The sequence below is a fragment of the Alexandromys fortis genome, unplaced genomic scaffold (genome assembly GCF_014885135.2).
Source record: "Alexandromys fortis isolate MF-2015 unplaced genomic scaffold, M_Fortis_MF-2015_v1.1 scaffold_67, whole genome shotgun sequence".
In the NCBI taxonomy this organism is placed as follows: domain Eukaryota; kingdom Metazoa; phylum Chordata; class Mammalia; order Rodentia; family Cricetidae; genus Alexandromys; species Alexandromys fortis.
This window is the reverse complement of record NW_026067945.1, coordinates 6,122,695-6,138,420: the sequence shown is the minus strand read 5'-3', so window position 1 is coordinate 6,138,420 and position 15,726 is coordinate 6,122,695. Positions and strand designations below refer to the sequence as shown.

At 43.0% G+C, this 15,726-nt stretch overlaps 1 long non-coding RNA gene across 2 annotated transcripts in view; it reads right to left on the bottom strand.

Moving 5' to 3' along the window:
• LOC126505951 (uncharacterized) overlaps positions 1-4,781 on the bottom strand; it is a 59,596-nt gene extending 54,815 nt beyond the window's left edge. For both annotated transcript variants that reach the window (XR_007593019.1, XR_007593020.1), the window contains exon 1: positions 4,555-4,781. This is a non-coding gene — a long non-coding RNA (uncharacterized lncRNA). The remainder of the gene's footprint in view (positions 1-4,554) is intronic.
• Positions 4,782-15,726: the final 10,945 nt, after the last annotated feature.

Below are 15,726 nucleotides of genomic sequence, written 5' to 3'. Positions count from 1 at the left end.
AGACTTTCAGCAAAGGTTAATTTCTGAGTCCAACATAGAACCCCAGTGAAATCCTTATGTGTTTTCTAATATAAACTATTAACGCTATTAGCTTTCCTAACATCTGAAAGTCTAATTGGTTAAAAAAATTATATGTGTGTGTTTATACGATTATATATATATACATTACATGTACATGCATACACACATGTGGGAAAAGTCACGTTAATGTATGACAGTGATTAGCAGGGAACAGACGAAGAAAGCAGAATGTACAGGTTGATCAATATATGCCCTTCCAAACTTGGAACATCCGGCAACTGTTTTTGGCTATGTAGCTACCCACATAATCACCTACACATGTCAAGGTTGAATTATCAATTATATCTTTTTATGATTTCCAACTTTCCTTAGACAACTTTACCTTTTCAAGGTCCTTTCAGTGATGCATAAACTCTCTCTCTCTCTCTCTCTCTCTCTCTCTCTCTCTCTCTCTCACACACACACACACACACACACACACATTTTTGTAGTGTTTTGACATTACCAGACAGTTGAGGCCCCACGTGGAAACCTTTTCTTTGTGTGAGCCTGCAAGCGTTTCCTTTTACTTAAAGGACCATGGGAACTGGGACGTGGCTGAGAGCCCTCCCATAGCAAAGTGAACTGTGCCCATACTTAGTGCCTAAACTGTACGTTAATAAAACACATTGTGTGGATTGGACTGAATTTCCGGTTTGTTTTATGAAAAGTAATTTCACCTTGAAGGATAATTAGTACCATTTCCCTGTAAGAACAAAATACCAGCACATGGTATACCTCAGAGAATAAATACGCATCACGCTTTCATGAGATTTGTACACTGTGTGAGTCACGTGGTTGGTGAGTCTGTGAGCTCCACTATGTCTGAAGCCTTATTCAACTTTGGCCTTGCTGGCTAGTGAGTGGGAATGTGTTTTGCTGGAAGCCACACTTGGAAGACGCATTCATAGCTGGTTCTTTGTAACTAAACATATATAACCTTTGCAATGGTAATTTAATGCTTTACCTTCAAGAAGATACTGAGGATGCAAGGAGAAGGAGAAAGAAGATTTAAAAAAAAAAAAAGTCTCATGAATAAAGTCGAAGGCTGCAGGCTAAGGTGGTTATTAAGACCCAAGCTGTTTTTCCTTCGCTTTTCCTTACCACGGAAATAAAAACAATTATTGCCGAGATGTACTAAAATTAGAACACATTTGCTGTTTTTTTAAAGGCAGCTACAGGCACTTGTGAGCTCAGCAGTAAATGCAGAGGCAAAGAAAACAGCAGCCGTGCCCTAGGGGTGCCCTCTCTGGGAGTGACATCAGAGATGGGACAGAAAAAGCCATGACAGTGAGTGCCAGAAACTTCCTTGGTGAAAGAGACCCTGTCAAAGTGATCTGAGAAAAACTGGAAGGTGTCCCAGGGCAGCTGTTGTGTGCAAAGCACCTGTGAGCAGCTGGCAGGGCCTTCCAGGAAGATCCACTTTGTCGCTAGGGTAGAGAACCCTCTGGAGGTGAGGGGTGTGCTCCCCAGATCCGGAGACTGTCCAGAAAGGGTCTTCCCTGCCCTGCTCTACAGTTCATCCATCACAGACTTGCCTAAGTGATTAAATGATCAGTTATTAGTGGCTTGAAGCCTCTGCAGCACCTTGGCTGAAAGGGGGAGCAGCCAAATATAGGCTATTGATTAGAACATCTGAGCCAACTGGCCAGAGGAAGCCTTTATTTAGACCATGTGAAAGTTTTTCCTTCTTGTGGCTGGCATTTTCTGTTGAAATAAGAAGCGGCGGGGCTGCGTCCCCAACACCCCGGCCGCTTGGCTAGCTTATGCCCGAAATAACAACACACAAACTGTATTCATTTAAAGAACTGCTTGGCCCATGAACTCTAGCCCTTACAGGCTAATTCTCGCACCTGGTCTAGCCCATTTCTAATGATGTGTGTAAGCACCCCAAGGTGCGCTTACCGGAAAGATTCTAGCCTAAGTCCATCGTGGGTTGCAGCTGCCTGGGAGAGCTGAGCATGGCGTCTCTGCTCCAGCAGAGCTGTCGGGTCTCTCCGGGAGCAGAGCAGAGTCTGACCTCACTTCCTCTTCCGCCCAGAATTCTATTCTGTTTACTCCTCCCATCTATGTTCCAAGCTGAGGCCAAGCAGTTGGTTTATTATAACTTAACCAATGAAATCAACAGATTGATATATGACACTCCCACATCACTTCCCCTTTTTCTGTTAAAAAAAAAAAAAAAAAAAAAGAAGGCTTTAACTTAACATCCAAAACTCTAGAAATGACAGAGACATCTCGCTGCCTGGACAGTCACCCAAAGTTCCTCTGTACCGTTGGGGCATCCATCTTCGGCCTACAGGCCCATAGTTTCCAGCAGACATTTCCACAAAGCAGGAAATTTCAAAGGCAGTCACTATCTGCTTGTCCTGAAGAATGTCTTGCAGACTCTTTCATGAATCAGGAACCCCGAAAGATCATCTCACCTTTAGGCAAGTTCAGCAGTCCTCTCTCTGCGGGTTCTCTGTGTCCAGTTTATGCAATAGTCCAGGCAAGAGCAGTTTCTTGCCCAAATGGCTATCAAACTCCATAAGGATCCTCTTCGATGCCCATCTTCCTCTTGAAGTAGATTGGTGCTGCCAGGAGCAGAGTGTCTCATTGTCATGAAAAGTCCTAAGTTATTAAAACATGTAAAATGCCATATTCTCTAGCCTTTGAAAGATATGAAGAATGCCTATCTAAAATATATCTATGCACATCTAGAAAATCTTAACTAACATAACTACAAGCTTAACTACTATTAATGATTATTCATTAACAACCTATATACATTCAAAATTGACCTTAAATCTCTATCAATAAAGCAAAATCTATACTAATGCAAATTATTCATATCTATATCATATCCCCCTTTAAATGTAAAAGAACATTTATAAACCATATTTGGGAACATGGGCGCAGTTTTTTCTCTCCAAACTGCTTCCTGCTGAATGGGGGCGTCGTTAATTAGGTCTTTCATGGTATAACCTGTGTGCTAGTTTCATCTCAGTTGGCAGTTGAGCGAAGCAATTTTCTGAAGGTATTCACAGCAACCGTTCAGGAGGGCGTGGTCCATCATACCATATCGGAATAGAAGAAATGAACAGGGTCTCATCCTCTGTGAAAACAAAAAAAGAAACTCCTTTCCAAAGTATCATGTCCTTAGATCCAAATTTCAAAGTCAAGGCATCAAAATCTCTACGTTGGATTAGTTCAGCAGCATTTATAAACAAATATCTTTTGGCAGCTGTTGCTCCTTCCTCAGCATTCAAACAATTCAAAGAGAGCATAATAGTATACAGTATCAAGATTCTCTGTGTATTTTCCATCTTTGTACGCTTTATTTTAACCTCTATTTCGTTTATTTTTACTTTTATATTCTCTGTATCTCTTTGACCTGGAATAACTCTGTAGACCAGGCTCTCCTTGAACTCTCAGAGATCTGCCTGTCTCTGCCTCCCAGGCATTGGGATTAAAGGTGTTTGCTACCACACCTTGAACTCACAGAGATCTGTTTGTCTCTGCCTTCTAGGCACTGGGATTAAAGGCGTGTGCTACCACACCTTGAAGTCACAGAGGTCAATCTCCCTCTGCCTCCCAAGTGTTGGGATTAAAGGCGTGTACTACCACACACAACTTCTCTTTTTCTTATTTTTTTTTAAGAACTTTTAACTTTTAGCTTGCATATATTTTTAACACACTGTAAATCATTTAAACATTTTCTTTGTCTTTGAATCTCTTTACTGTATATCTCTCTTTTTCTGACCACACGAGCCTTTAAATTACTGAGCAATATGAGTAGGATTAAAGCCGTGGCTTTGCCAGCTAGATCCAGTCCATTCCTTAGCTTTCCAGCCTCATGGCGGAGATACAGGCTGTAGCCATGTTTATAGCCACAATTCTATGGCGTTTCAAGGTCCCTGCCAGCCAGCGAGCTACAACAGACAACAGTCAAGTCCTCTCTCGGTAGTTGGCCCTCCTGCCTCAGTCAGAGTTTGCCCTGGCAGGACGGCCCAGAAAGCCGGCATTTTTAAACAGCACAGCTTTTTTCCTGCTACGGCTGAAAACCGAAAAGCATGCGTTCAGCTTTTCACCAACACCGTTTAAGTGTTTCGTGGCAGGACCTCTTAATGAGCTGCAGGGTTTTGCAGCTGAAGCTGAGTCAGGAAGCCTCTCTTAGATGAGAGCGCTTGCTTGCCTCTAGCAAGCGGAGCAGACCCAAGAAATTTCTGCTACCAAGAAAACATGCTTCACTCCATTCTTTCCCAAGCTTTCTCAGGCTTTTTGTGGATTCAGTTAGCCACACGTCTGGGCGCCATCTGTTGAAATAGGAGCGGCGGGGCTGCGTCCCCAACACCCCGGCCGCTTGGCTAGCTCATGCCCGAAATAACAACACACAAACTGTATTCATTTAAGAACTGCTTGGCCCATGAACTCTAGCCCTTACAGGCTAATTCTCGCACCTGGACTAGCCCATTTCTAATGATGTGTGTAAGCACCCCAAGGTGCGCTTACCGGGAAGATTCTAGCCTAAGTCCATCGTGGGTTGCAGCTGCCTGGGAGAGCTGAGCATGGCGTCTCTGCTCCAGCAGAGCTGTCGGGTCTCTCCGGAAGCAGAGCAGAGTCTGACCTCACTTCCTCTTCCGCCCAGAATTCTATTCTGTTTACTCCTCCCATCTATGTTCCAAGCTGAGGGCCAGCCAAGCAGTTTCTTTTATTGCTCAGCCAATGAAATCAACAGATTGATATATGACACTCCCACATCAATTTTCCTCAACTTAGTTAGACATTTAAGCTGGAAGATGCTTGCCCAGTCTCCTTAATTACTGTGATAACTGCATTAATTCTCACCTTACGTTGCTAATGTAGGTTTGGCTTTGAATCTTCTGCCTTATCCATTAGATCCTTGTAATTGAAAACGGAGAAACAACAAACTGGGTTACGACCCCATGAATTCTAACCATTCTAAACAACGTCGAGAAAAGCCCGAAGTAAGACATAGATGTGCATACGCATACATATGTGTGTATAGTATAAAAATATAAAAACATATTACAAATTATATAATATTTATATGGATTCAATCATATACTTGAAGTAAAAATAGAATCCTAAGGGAGACACATTTTCACACATTTCCAAGCACAAGTTTTCGGTTGCTCAAATAAGAAAATTAGTTTCCTGTCATGTAAATATTTGACTGAACTTCAAATAATTCAAAATTCCAATGCAAAAATGTGTTGTAGTCTCTCCACTCACCCCCTGAGATTCTTAGGCAGTGGGATGTGGGCTCTGAGAATTAAGATATCTTGAGGGTTTTATACAGCCCTGGGTTTTGCATCTATGAAGGATGATTTCCAGCCAGGAGTACTGAGAGACAGGCCTTTTCAGCAGGAACCACCCATTGTACGATGAAGTCCCACCATTCACTTTTAGTTTGATCCCCGTGGCACAGCAAATGAACTGGCCTTTCTTTTAACGTTACTGAAAATGTCTAGAGCTTCTTAGCTATAGGGCACTATAAAAATGTAGGATATTATTGTTCAAAGAACACAGTAAGACCCTTTGTGGCAAAGGTTTAGCCAAGTGTGGAGCCACAGCTGCTGAAGGAGACTCCATCCATGAAGGTTTTAGTTGTCATCTGTCAACAGTGTTAGTTAGATACCATGACTGTGGGGCCACTACAAATGGGGGCTTCACTTCTGCTTTGGACCAGGGAGGTTGAAGTTTGAACTGAGGTGCATCAAAGTAGCCATCATCCTCAGGTTGATTAAACATGACAGGTTGAATTTATTAACTCAGCAACAGTACATTGTGTTCCTAATCCGTGTGGGTAATTCTCAGAAACTGTGCTACAATCCTCTGAAATGCTTTCCGGTGGGAAGGCTGATGGTCCTGCTCATGTGTCTTTATGGGGGCCTATAGGATGTGTCTGTACACAGAAACCAAACCACATCCACTTTCTGTCTAACTCAGAGTCAAAACACTCGGGAGATTGAAGCCCGTGTTTGAGTTTTCAGCATCTTTCCATTCCTACATTAAATACTTAGGAACATCTTCTGTCTGTGGCTTTGGGTTGCCTTCCTGAGATAAAACTGTTCACTAAGCAAACATGGTACCTGCATGATGTCTGCAATAAACTCAGCACACCGAAAAATATAAAATTCTAATTGATCCAGGAACTGTGGGTTGAAGAAGCTATGAGGACCTTGTGCAAGGATTTGAGCAGGGAAGGATTTCTTAAGCAGTACAAATGCATTATATAAGAGAGGGTCCTGGAGGGGAGATGAATTTGAGCAAAATACATGATATGCATTTCCCAGAGTGGCACCATTTGCTCAATTAATTAAACATTTTTCCGATGAAGAATCTCTATGTACAATGTCTTGCTCCAAGCTCTTACACGCATATTTCTCTTTCTGTCACTCATGTGAGACAGATGCAATATATTACATTTTTCTTTTCTGAGAGAAAGGTGAGGAAGGGAGAAAGGTAAAAGACCCTCAAGATGAGGTCTGGCTTTGCATGAATTGAGCCAAGATCAGCTTCCCTGAACTCTGTTGCTCTTCCCAATGTCCCAAACCATAAAAGTATATTCATCAAACAGAAGCAGCACGTGGCTGTTCCAGAACATCGTTCAGGGCAGCTGTTGTCCGTGTGTTTTCTTAGCATCCCATGGTATTTCACCTGTCCTCAAATCTCATCTTCACACGGGCTTTGCTGCCAGTGGAGGGCAGGGGAGGTCAGAGAATGCTGTCTCTGAACTTCTTTCCCTCTCCCATAAGTCATTGCTTCCCTGGGGGCTCATTAGTCAAAGCAAATCACCCAGCCACGGCTGACTCACGAGTTGAATTCTTCACATGGTTAGTGAGGGGAGGGGAACTGAACACATTATCCGGCACCTATGACATCTACTACTGCTGGCCAAGTGGGGAGAACAACCCAAATGTGAGGGTTATGTGCCCTGACTCTGAGTAAGGCCAGAGTGTGAAAAGGATCTTTGAAGCAAGACCAGAAGCAAGCTTGGTGGGGTGGGAAGTGTCAGATGCCACAGGGTTCGTTTTACCACGCTCCAGACTTCTAATAAAGATTCTATGACTCCATACTCTGTGTCTGAGCCCTCCCTAGTTCCTTTGTTTTATACAGCAAGCACCTAATCCTTGCCAAAGTAACTCTAGATCTTGTAAATCTAAGACTTCATGAACTATAGATCAATTTTTTTTTGACTTAACATATCATTCAGGAGAAAAGCAAAGAAGGTGAAAAGGCACTGCCAAAGAAACCGACTGCACTTGCTTGCCACATTTCCATGTGCTTATTGAAAGACTGCTTTCAAACCCGGGTATACCAGTTGTCTAATCCCTATGCGTACATGTGCATATGTCTATGTATATGCTCATGGACATAGACGCAAATAAGATGTAGGCATCTAATAGTCATTCTCACATTCCTAAAAATTTTACTTACTCACTCTGTTCCCTCTAAATCACTGATGCCAAGGGCTTTCATTTCTGGTACTGGACCAAGAGATGTTATTGAAATCTAAAATAGCCAAGGGCTGTTTAGTCAGAGGCACTTACCCTGCCTACAGAAGACTCTGCTAAGATAAAGAAGTGCCAACTGTATTGCTGGACTCCTCAGCCTGCTCCAAGGTTGTCAAGAGCTCTCCTGCTCATGACTAGACTTCAGGAATGTCGCTCACCACATCTACTTTGTCATCTCCCCCAGCCCCTGCCCACACCTGTGTGGTTCCTAATGATTAAAGCATGTGGGCCCTCTCGTTTTGGTTCCTGGCTCTTTTTCCTAAGGCATTAACAACCTCCTTGCTCCATTCAGTGCTGGAGTTTCTGATATATACACCCAGGCAGGGAATGGCCATTATCCCACCCCACTGCCACCTGGGAATGCAGGGCTCATCCTGCACCTTCTATTGCAGATGCAGCCTGGTTTCAGAAAGGTAGGAATGTGGAGATTCCTTGGTACTGCATCAATCCACGGTTCTTTAATTCTGGCATCGGGTACTGGCTTGCATACCATACACTCCACTCATGGAATCTTTGTTACAAGTAGATGCAACTCCATCTCTGCTATCGTGAGTCTTGGCACAAACTTTTCCTCTGACCCCTGATAGGGTCCGGGACCAAGCAATACAATACAGCTGAGGGTAGGGTGTAACATGAGGGCCGGCTGTTGGGGGTTTATGTCCTGCCCAGTTCCCACAGCCGGCAAGTCCTAAAGAAAATCACACAGAGGTCTCCATAAGTTATAAACTGATTGGCCCATTAGCTCAGACTTCGTATTAGCTCTTATAACTTATATTAACCCATCATCCTTATCTATGCTAGCCGCATGGCTCAGTACCTTTTTCAGCAGGACAGGCGACATCCTGCTTCTTCCGTGATCTGGGCAGGACTGAGGAAAGAGCTTCCTTCTTTCCAGAATACTCCTTTCTCATTGCCCCACCTCTACTTCCTGTCTGGTTTTCCCACCTATACTTCCTGCCTGGCTATCGGCCAATCAGCATTTATTTAAAATAAAAGTGACAGAATATTGAATTGTCCGGCACCAGTAGGGAATATTTAACGAGCAATCTACAGGTAAAAAGTGAAACTCAAAGCTACTGAGCTTTCTGTAAATGGCCAAACTGGATCATCAGTTAGTATCATTTGGCACAGGTAGCTGCACATACAAATCCAGCCCAGTATTTACGCATAATTGCCACTCCACGTATCTGGACTGGATTTTAAAATCTCCTAGGTGGGACGGTAGAACAGGCCGATTATGATTGATTTACTGTGGAAACTTATTAAGGCGGAGAGTGGAGCATCAGAAACTGAGTTCTCCTTTCTAAAATCTCCACGGCCTTGGTAAAACCCCAAAGCCACGACCCCCTGCCCACAGGAAATCTCCATGCTCAGAAACGCATAACCAGGATTTACCCAGGTGTGGGCGCCCTCTGTTGCTCCTCCTTAGCACGCCGTCGTTGGCCTAAGTGGATGGATGTGACCCTCTTTCCTGTTCAAGCATAGAGATGGTGCCGAGACCAAATGAACACAGGCTCCCTCTCCTAGCCCATGGACAACTTCTGAAACCGCCCAGTTCCAGCTCAGCATTCCTCCTATGAAATAAATACTTACCTGGTAGTTAATCTGTGTTTTTCCTGGAGACTCTTGCATGAAATTGCCCATTAAGCCCAGACAGGTAGAAAAATAAAGTCGATGTACTTTTTTCTTTCTCTTTTAGACTCCCCCGTGAGCCTGAGAAGTTCCATCTCACGTCCAAACTAACAAGTTTTTTTTGGGTTCAAATCCCATTTCCTTTCAAGTCAAATTTGAAGTTTTTATGCAAATAAAATGAGGGCTTAAAGATTATTCAGAAAGGATTTAGTGAATAATTTGGACACCAAGCATGCTTTCTGGAAAACAGAGGTCAACGAGTTAAGTGTAAACGAATCCTGAACATACGACTCACATTCTCCTTAATGTACACATGGGTTTCAGATTCAAAGAACAGGATGAAGAAGAAGCTTTCTCTGATTGTGCCATGACAGGCACACCAGGATATATGTGCCATTCATCCAAAGCATAGCCAAGTTTGCCCATCTTTTGGTGACGAAATCCTACAGACTAGAAAGTCATTGTAAAGTTAGGACATGAGAGGAACAAATTTCTAGAAGTCTTTTTCTTCCCAGAGATTTTTTTTTTCACCAGCAACACAATTATTTCATTCGACTTAAAAAGAAGGGGGAGGGAGAGAGAGAATTCTCTCAAAATGTCCTGACTCGGTTTCCCATGGAATATTAAAAGCATACTGTAGGCAAAGACTTCAAGTTTGCAGGTTTAACCCCAGGGAGAGAAAATTATGGTTCACTCCATTTATCCATGAACCCTGCAGCTGGCAAAGGCTGCACTCTGGTAGTAATTACACCGAACAGATGAGGGACTTTTTAATTTTTTTTTTATTTTGACCTGCAGTTAAACAAAATTTGCTTGTTTTATTTTTGGTTTAAAATGATGAGGCAGCAGCGACCCTGGTTTCACCCCAGAGCTGTTGATTTTTCCCCCTCCTTCGTAATTTGTTTCAGACTACGAGTGCACGGAGTTTCATTTTAGTGGGAAACGTTCGCTGCCAAGACCTTCAGGGGTTTTATCTGCAGTTTATTTTGTTAAGTACGAGTTTAAGATTGTTGCGAGCTTCCCTCCTCCTCTTCCTCCTCCCCCTCTTCTGTTTTCCTTCCAAATTTTCCGACAAGAAAGTTTGTCTTTGGCTTTGAGAAAACATCTTTAAGGTAGAAGAGAAGAAAGGACGAGCTTGGAGAGCCCCAAAAAATCAACGAAGGACTAAAACTTCAGGGCCGCTGAGGAGAAGAATAAACCCGGTACAGCTGAATCCGCTGCCCTCAAGGTTTAGAGCGCCGTCCTCACTGCACTCCCACCCTCCCCCTTGTAATTCAGATTTAACACTAATAAAAGAGGGGAACTAAAGATAATTGGCTAGAATCAAGCATTGAATATCAGGCATTTCACAGGATGACCCAGCTAGGCAACTACAGCTGAGTGCATTTTGACTTATGAGTCCAGAACAAAAAACAATGGTTCATGAGGAGGAAAGAATGTGCTCCAACACCCTGCTGCCCTCACTGGTATTTATAAAGTTTTGGCAAAATTTCATAACAAATTTCAAAATAATGTGAAAGTGGCCTGTTTCCGGTTTCTGCCATGCACCATGCCTGTCATGGGGATGTTGCGGTCAGGGAAAGCGGCCAAGGATTTGCCTGGCAACAAAAATGGAGCAGGCCGGCTGCTACTAATCCTCACGTTTGTACAGTGCTTTTTCTACTTTGTGTCTCCAAGAAGCTACACGTAGACCCGGGTCTTCAATCCCTACAGCAAGCCCCAGAGAGCAGGCTGATTCGCTTTTGCAGAAGATGAAGCCAAGATCAGGAGAGGCGATGGATTTGATCAAGGGCGCAAAATGAGTAAGAATTACCGTAGAAAATTAAACCCACTTTTCTGACTTAAACCAAAGAGTCGTCTATTAGCAGTCCTTTGTGGGATCAGGACACTAAAGCCTTTTCATTGGCTCCCTTTCCCCTCCTTTTCCATTCTCTATAGGGCTTCTGCTGTCCATCCCACAATTACCTCCAAACCTGAGGCTTCTCTCAAAAGGACTGCCTGTATGGAACGCCACTGCGTATAACGAACGGGGTTGATCTGCCTGCCCTAACTTCCCATAGAAATTCTAGCTCTCTAAGGTCCCTCACCTTAATACTAAAATAACTTAGGCCAATGTGACATTCCCAGCCAAGGTGAGTATGTCAAACATGCCATCTTTGCTGCCCATGAAATACAATGTAAGCCGGTTAGTCTGTAAGATTTAGGCTATAACGTACACCCTCCCACCGTGTTATGTGTTTTTGCTAGGTTGAAAAGATTCTCTGCCCTTTGTGCACTGTATCTGAAGGGTACGCAGCATAGTGTAAAGAGTAAAAAGAAATAATTTGTCTGTCATCTTTAGATGCGTTCTTTAACCCCCACCGAATCTCAGCATCTTCACCCTGGAATTACCCATTTAATATTTGGAAGATGGGTATGAGGATGAAATCGGCCCGTGTGTGCATATTAAAGAGTCCGTGTCTTTGTTTTATTTCTTCCCCATCTTTCTAACTCGCTAATACTTGGGGAATCCATGTTCCAACTTCGCTTCTCCAGACGCGGTTCATCTGCATTTGTGCTTGCATAAGCGGCGTAGGGTCGTGTTTATTACGAGGTCCCTCGCGTGGAGGCTGTAGGATCTGTTGCACAGACTTTCACCTCCAACAAGAAAGCTCCAACTTAGCAGTGGTGGGATGTGGGTAGGACGGGACGGCAACGGCCTAGACCCGGAGTAAACCTGTGGAGCGGGCAACACTAAGTTCCATCAATATACTATTTCATCTCATCCTCCCCATAACCAGGAGTGGAGAAAGAAGCAATTATATAATTACCCAGCAAATAGATCAACCTAGATAGCCAAACTGAGTAATTAGGAATGAAAACATTATTAACTGAGTTTGTAAATGAATCCTCCAGGTATTTATCCTAAGTCTCCGTGTCTCTTTGTTCACCGCAAATTATCGGCCCAGGATAATTTATTCGGTTAACGTAATTGGCACTAGGGCCCAACCGGATAATTCAAGCCTGAATTATTCACATTGTCTTTCAAATGATCTCAATGTGAAAACAAGGTTCCCACTTCCCTGTGACTCTATCTGTGGTGGTTCATCTACCACAGGGCAATCTGCGACAGGACGCCAGAACATTCTGAGTGTGTATTTCACCCAGCTTGTTCTATTTAGGGAAAGAAGCAAGTTGGGAAAAGGTCCTAGTTTTTCACTTATCAGTGGACTTATTAGAGAAATGCACAGAATAAGATGCAGACCGAGGAGTATCTCCTACACAAAATTCTTGGAGTGAGAATTATCTCCTACTTTGGACTTTCTTATTTTAAAATATTTACCATATGCATGAAGAGATACGCTGGCGACGAGATACAAGTCGAAACGCGGAATTCATTTCGGCTTCCTGCATACCATAGCCACGTGCTCTGAAAATAACCTTACGCCGTATTTTCTCCAGTCTGCCTTTCACACGGCAAGGGGGTGGGTTTTTTTTTCCATTTATGTCATCATGTTGATGCTCAAAATGTTTCAGATTTTTGAGCATTTCAAAGTTCACATTTTTGAAGCGCATTTGCACAGCTTACAGTTGAAGACTTTCAGTAGGGTTGGATCTAGGATTGCTCCAGAATCCAAAAAACCGGAAGGCTTTAGTGAGACTAAGGGTACAGTTAAACTAAGAACGGAGGCTACCTGCTGAGCATCTGTGAGAATGGAGGAGCATTCCTAAAATAAAAACAGACTTGGGTTTTACAGGAATTTTCAAAGTTGAGTCTACTGTCAAAACCTAGCCGCCATAATACAAGGGAGAAAAAGACAAGGTGGAGCTAATGTTACAATGCACACATCTGCGAGATTCACGACTCTCTCTCCCCGACGAAAGAAACTCATTCGCTCTGTTTAGATAATGAGTTCATGCTTTACAATGGATACTGCAAAAGTAATATCAAGGTTGTCACTAGTGTTCCTATACATGATGAAGAAACTTAGCAAAAGTAGTGATGCACTGGTAAATAAACTAAGCCATTTACTGTAAGCATCCTTTTAACTAGGAAGACAATGCCACTCCAAGAAACCCACAGAGCCAATAAGACTGCTTCTAACACACGACAAGATGGTAGAAAGTGAACCTAGAATTTTTCAACAGAACGCCTGTTTCTCTTCTTTCCCTAATTCTATTTCTCTTACGTATACCACACCACCAAAGGGTGAGCTGGAGAGAACTCCAGATCTGGCCCATTCTAACTTATTGTAAATTGGATCAGTTCAGCCAAATTTTCTTATAATCATAGATGATATCATATTTGATCACAAAGTGATTTTCCCTGGGCCCTACTATAAAGGGAAAATGGGGCCAGAATGACAGCGTATTTTCACAGACCTCTGGCCTATCATAATCAGAGCTCGTTCTGGTTCCCTGATCAAATTTGTGGTTGCATATTTCTTCTTTCATGTCTACAGAGAGACAAGATGAAAAGGGCCTACTTACTACAAATGGATTTCTTTTCTATTTACACAATATATGAGTGTTTAAGTAGAAGGAAAAATAGTTTACCCACATTTGTAAGCAAGGTTCCAATTGTTCCAGTAATGGACTCACTACTTTCAATGTTGGCACATTCTCCTTCCACTTCAAAATTAATTACAGGACACACTTGAATGTGTACACTCCGACGGTGTGTACATAGAGTGGGCATGTGAAGAAATCACTTGACCGTTTCAACAGAAAAATACTTTATTTAAAACATACAATTGATTAAGGGAAGGTGGAGAAATCTGTTTAAATTATTAAGAGAATTGTGGACTGTTAATTTCATTTTTGTATGAATAGAGCCATGTTATAAATAATTGATGTCTCCTTATGATCAAGATTTTTTTTCCTTTGCTCCTATGTACTTTAGAGATGATTATGGACTCAGAACCTGCCACGTGTTACTACAAAAATGGAGGGCTTTATGAATATTATGATGCCCGGTTATTATTTTTACCCTTTCAATTACATGGGTTCTCTCCCATCCTTCAGGTTCAGACTGAGGGCCGCCCCCAGTCACGCCATTGCTCCATTCCGCTATGTAGGTGAATGTATTGAGAGCTTTCTGCATCTGTCTATGTCTCTCTGTATCTCTCTGCGTGTGTGTGTGTGTGTGTGTGTATGTGCAATTCTCTTTTGAGAAATGGGGAGTGTGGTCTCTGTTTCAGACCTCATTTTCTCAGAAGGCACTGAGAGCTGTTACCATCTGAAAATTTCAACTCTGAATGAGAAAGAAGAGTGGAATCGAAATATCCATTTAGTCTGAATCCCTTTACAACTTGTGCTAATTGGCAATTGTAGGTGGTCTTGGTAGACAGACTAATAATTGAACAGGAAAGAAGTCACGATTCCCTAAGTGAACCTGCTGGTCCCCATGGTGTCACAGTAACAAGGTGTGCTGGGTTCTGGCAATCTCCTAGATATACCTGCTGCTGAGGTGCAGGGGGAATATGAGCTTTGCCCTTGGGGTGCTGTCTGTCACTAGCACCGAATCCAGTCATGAGAAACTGAAGGAAACTATGCCGGGCTCGACTTGAAGCATCTCTCTGATTCCCAGCCAATTCACATTGTTCCATGAAGGGTTTGCAATAAAAAGTAATATGTTGGGGGAAATTAAAACATGAATTGGAGCTGTTAATTACACACACATTGGTTTAAAGCTGAAGCAAATACTTCTATCTGCCCTTTGTTGCACATTTCGCATGCCTGCCTGTTCTTCTACTGCTATTGCTCGGTCTGTTTCTCCCTAATCTCCCGCCCCTAACACTTCCACTATCCAATTCCAGGAATTAGCAGAAACATAAAATGTAAATTGCGGCCTAGATTGCTGCCGCTGCTGCGTGGAGAAAGATGGCAGGTTCCGGTAGTAGTTGGCATGTGTGAGAGATCACCTTCCACATTCTTGGGTCTTGACACACTCTCCTTGTATCCGTCACTGTGCTCTCGGGCTTCCTATCCAGTTTTGTTCGTTGGCCAACTCTGTGCATTTCCCATGCTAATTTGCATGTGTTTTTCTTGGCACAAAGAGAACTCCTCTACACTTGAGACGTCCAAGCCAACTTACTCTCCATCGAAATTCCCTTCTTTCTCACTTCTCGGTGAAAAAGCCAAAAGGAAAAAAATCTGCCAACTTTTGCTTCCAGCCGGGAACACCCGTGCTACTGGTTGTATTATCTTCCAAAATATTAAGATGTAACTGACAAGGATAACGCATACTGAACTAGCTGCCACTCCTGCGTGCTAAGAGCTGTCAAAAGAGGGGTTTTGACTATCCTGAGCCCTAAGGTGACCACTGAGGCAAAGAGCAAAGGAGAAGAATGCAGTTTGCACAGGCCCAGGGGTCCTGCAGGAGGGCATCAGGATCACTGACAGCTTATAAGCGGGCAAGAAAGGGGACATTCTAATTATGCCACCTTATACTGGAAGAACCTAAATTTGACTCAGTAAGCAAAAGGAAGGGCACAAAAAATATTTTTATCTAAAGGTGTTATTTGCTTTA